This window comes from Macrotis lagotis, chromosome 1 (assembly GCF_037893015.1).
Source record: "Macrotis lagotis isolate mMagLag1 chromosome 1, bilby.v1.9.chrom.fasta, whole genome shotgun sequence".
Lineage (NCBI taxonomy): Eukaryota > Metazoa > Chordata > Mammalia > Peramelemorphia > Peramelidae > Macrotis > Macrotis lagotis.
The window spans coordinates 775415202-775420054 of NC_133658.1; the positions used below are offsets into that span (position 1 = coordinate 775415202).

The window sequence follows — 4853 nt, forward strand, 5'->3', positions numbered from 1 at the left end:
TTTTTCTTCTCTTCTCTTCTCTTCTCTTCTCTTCTTTTCTCTTCTTTTCTCTTCTTTTCTTTTCTTTTCTTTTCTTTTCTTTTCTTTTCTTTTCTTTTCTTTTCTTTTCTTTTCTTCCTTAATGTCAAATGGATTTGACTATGACTTTCCCTTCACATTCTTCTAGCAGAGCACACAGTCTGGATCACCCTCTTTTTCTGTCCCTTCAGAAGCAAAGGAAGCAAGTTAAAAATGGGAAAGCAAGGTGACTACTTGCTTTAACTATCATTCCTCTTGACCAAAGATGCTATATCTTCTTGGTGGTTAAGTGGAAGTGGGCTGGGAGGGGGAACCCTTCTAGGTCTGCCCCTACTGGGCCAGAAGTGGGAATAGACTGCATGACAGTCAAACATATATAAAAAGAAAACAACACAATCTAGTGAAACAGTGACTCACATATGCATCCTGCTCCCAAAAGGACTAGTGAAGGTACTTCTGGGGGAAAAGCCATGCCTCAGGAATAGTCCAGTGTACTGGGAAGGATGGATCATTCTGGTTCTTTACCAGATAAAAGGAAACTGAAGGTGTGTAGGGGGAAAAGTTTGAAGATATCCTTCTTGGTGGGGGTGGGCAAAGTCCTTCTAGGCTCCAACTTGAGCCACTTCCATCACACATGAGGACAGCATTGCTTAGTTCAGGCTCTGATAGGCTCATGACTTTGTGACATTTGTCTTAGCCAGAGCCCTCCTGAAATAGTTAAAGTAGGCAGAGCCAGTGAACTAAGGTAAAGCACAGCCAAACTCACTTGTAAGACCCACACAACCATGTCCAAGCACAGTGGAGCTGACCAGGGCTCAGCAACTGGCACAAGCCCAGATACTTCTGCTGCTGCTGCCCATTATCCTGGCTGACCAGGTGATCTGCAAGGAACTCTTGATGCTGAAGGGTATCCAGGAGCTGGCTCCAATCCTCGATGAGATTGTCCATGGAGGTGAGTGATGAGTACATGTATGCCCCCACATGTCGTCACACCACCTCACCCCCACGACGTGAGCCCCAAGCCACAGAAAGCAGCCAAGGTTGAGGACAGGAGCCACCTCCAGTCTTCTGGCTTTCTACAGCCTCTTCCCTCCAGACGCACTTGAGCAAGTTCTCATAATGCTTCAGGTTGGTGTCAGGATGACCCAGCCTTGAATGTCCTCTAGAGCATTCGGAGGTCTCACCAGTACCAACCTCACAGATACCAGCCTTGCTTCCAACTCCCCAGATATTGGAGACAGCTACACTGTGCTGATGCGGTCCAGTTTCTGAAGATGACCACTTTCTATAATTTCCATGCTCTTCTCTGCCATGCGCTCTCCAATCCCTGAGATGCCACAGACATCCTGGAAGAAGGTGACAGGTTTATGAAAGCTCTTTAGGGCACCTGGGAGAGCATAGCGACAACAAAGGTGCCAGCTTCTCTGTAATATGAAGGTTGTGGTTGGTCATTTTCTGACCAGAAGGCTGGGCACGCACCCACTTACTACTATGTGTGGGGCCAAGGGTCAGCATCTCCTTCACAGGTACTTGGATATCAGTCAGTGATCAGGAGTTCCAGATCAGCGGGCCAACCTGTACTTCCTCCTCATTACTGCCTTCATCCTAAAAGTTAGGCTGCAGTGCTTGGTTTGGAGGGGGGGGAGTGTTGCACGGCAATGGGGTTAGGTGACTTGCCCAAGGTCACACTAATAGCTAATTATTAAGTGTCTAATGTCAGATTTGTACCCAGGTCCTCCTGACTCCAGAGCTGATGCTCTATCCACTGCACCGCCCTGCTGCCCTTGGTGCTCAATTTTGAGGATGACTTCTGAGACACCTGAGGGGCAGCTGAGATAATTTCAGAAGGTAGAAGGCTCCTCCATGGTTTACAGTTTCTTCTACTATAATGTTTGTGATCCCTGGGGCTTTTACTTTCTTCTACTCCTTCCTTCTTGGGAATCTTCAAGAGTTCACTTCTGTCCAAGTCAGTTCTTATTTTCTTCCATTTGGGAAAGACCTTCAAGATGCTTTGGGGTTCCTTGGTTAAGGCTGAGTTCCTCTCTCAGGGTGCTGTGAGGATTAGATGACATAATATGTGCCAGACACTTGGCACAGTGACTGGCACACAATAGGCACTTAATAAATCCTTCCTTGTCGGGGGAGGGAAGGTACTACCTGGACAGAGCACTGCCCCAGGAGGGAAATCGGGGGTGGGGGAACTAGGACTGAAGAACCACACTGGGGCACTGACCCTGAAGACCTGCAAACCCTACCTAGAAATAAGAATCACTCAGTCTCAGCAGGGGTGTCTCCCCAGGGTCTGCTACCCCCCAGCCCTGGGAAACCAGGTGCTCACCCCAAGGTACAGCCTCATGGACCAGTTTCTTATATGACTATTGTGACCCTATATTATGATTCAAGGTAGCACTGATGTGTGAACTCTGCTTAGTGAAATAAGATTATGGATCAGACCCCTATATGAGACTAGAACCATTTATTGTTTATTACATGCTAAAACTTCCATGCTAAAACTATCCTATTTGGATAGATTTTCTTGTATTGCATTAAGTATAACCCTTTTGCTTACATATTAAGAAACAATAGTGGGTTGTTGTTGTTTTTTTATATAATGGCTTCTAACCTAATAGTTTAATAGATGTTTTCATCTTTGTAACCTTTGTGAGAAACTTTGCTAAATTTCTCCTTTTCCTTCCTTCCTAAACTTCTCCCTGACACACACACACACACACACACACACACACACACACACACACACACACACACACACTTTAAGTTAATGGCAGCTTCTTCCAAGGTCATCTTTAAGATAATTACTAACATATCCAGGACACCCACTATGAGATAATAGCTGCTTTTCCAAGGTTACTAAATATGATTATCCTTAAACTGATTATGAGAAAATGATCAGTATAGGTATCCCATCCAGATAACAGCCACCTATGTCTAGCAATGCTGAGAGTGTTGGCTGTGTTCCAAATCCAAGCAGCCCAAGAGACTAAACATGAGTTAATAAAAAACTATCCATGAATTCAGCCTTGTGTACCTGGCCAATCAATGCTCCCAGAACCTTCCAGGAAAAACTTTTGCCAATAAGTTGTTTTAGAAGTAAGATTTTTTTTTTCTGATCCAAAAGAAACACCAGTGGTATATGACTGAATCAGTTCAGGGTCTATACCAGTCTGGCCAGGATATTTTCCAGAGGAGTAGCAAAGATCTGTGGACTTATGTCCAGAAGCAGGATACACATATTCTGAATTGTACAACTTAAAGAGACAGATGGACTGAAACTCATGTGAGGTGTAATGATGGTACCTAGATCCCTTGTCAGGATCCATTACAGTAAAGAGAATTGTGATAACCACTGCATGTACCCATCTGCCAAGGATTGGTCAGGGAATTGCTATCCAGACTTAAGGACCTGCTACTTGGGCATAGAATGGGAGTTGGGGCTATGGAACCCCATTTTATAGCCTTATTAGATTTTAAGCTATAGTAGAAACAATTACCAATTAGACAGCTAGGGTCTTGGACTTGCTGGCTGGCTAAGCCATGCAAACAAAGAGAGGGAGAGAGTAATTCAATATAGAGTTGTATTAGACAATCTGTTGATTAGAGAAGGAGGAGCCTGTGATAAATTGAATCTATCAAGTTGTTGCCTAAAGATAGATAACAATAGGCAAATTGTAAAAGACATCAGAAAGTTGGCATGTGCTCCTGCACGAAACCTGGAAAATAAGACAGGTTCATGTCTCTGATAAAGAGGAAATAAAAATCTTGATAGAAGAAAAAGTCAGTAGTTATGTCAATAACAAGGATTGTGATTGGAGCAAAAAATCACTAATAAGGTGTAGAACCCCAAATTCTTGTTATAAAAGAAAAGGGGGAATTGTGAGGAAAATGTGGGTGTTTGGGTTCCACAAGAATGTGCAGGGAGGATTATTAGTTTACATTACACAGGCTTGGGTCTGCCTATGGGCAAGTTACTGAGTTAAAGTCAAAAGACTTTGCCTCTGTCTGATCAAAAATGGATGAGATTACCTCACCTGTTTTTAAGTGAATCTGGAGGCTTGACTTTCTCTTTTGCCATGCTCAAGGAGATAGCTGGTCTTGCTCATTAGTATAATGGGGGGAAATGAATGGGGACTAATGTATCAATTAGATTGTGACCCCAGCCTGTGACTGGCATAAAGGAGCAGGAAGGCCTTTCAAAGTGCATAAAAGACCCTAACATTTCTGGGATTCCTTGCCCCTCTCCCACCTTGAGAATGGCATGCCATTTTGTTAAGATATCTTAATTTTAAAAAAAAAGCTATTTTAATCACTCTGAAAAAAAAAAGTAAGATTATTTGTGTTTCCCCCCCCCCCCCCTAAATAAGCTAGCATAACCTGTTGGCTATTGGAGATCATGTTGCGGGAGATCCAGTGATCCATTTAGAGAGTATTTACATCTAAATATTAGAATATGAGGGGAAGAGGTAATTGTCTCTCCAATATCTGAATTTATGCCCTGGATCCCAATCAATAGACTTGAAGGAAGGTAATGCCCACTGTGGGCAAAATGGACAAGGAGAAGAGCAATGAAGAACAGGAGGTCCTGATAAAGGTGAAGACCAGTTTTAGTGTGAGCAAGTGAGTGAAAGAGAGGGAGGGATGAAAAGGCTTTGGGAAAAGATGGAAATTTCAAAATTCAGCATCTTGGGGGTGTTAAAGTTATAAGCTACCTTGCTAATCTGTAGCTGAAGTAAGATGGAGAAGGGGATCATTGTACAGGTGAGGTTGAGGAGTTGGGTGGCCTGGATGCTGAATAGGTCATCAATTTGAATATTAAAATT

At 43.3% G+C, this 4853-nt stretch overlaps 1 pseudogene; it reads right to left on the bottom strand.

Moving 5' to 3' along the window:
• Positions 1-526: 526 nt before the first annotated feature.
• Positions 527-4428, bottom strand: LOC141506888 (DNA polymerase lambda-like; annotated as a pseudogene).
• Positions 4429-4853: the final 425 nt, after the last annotated feature.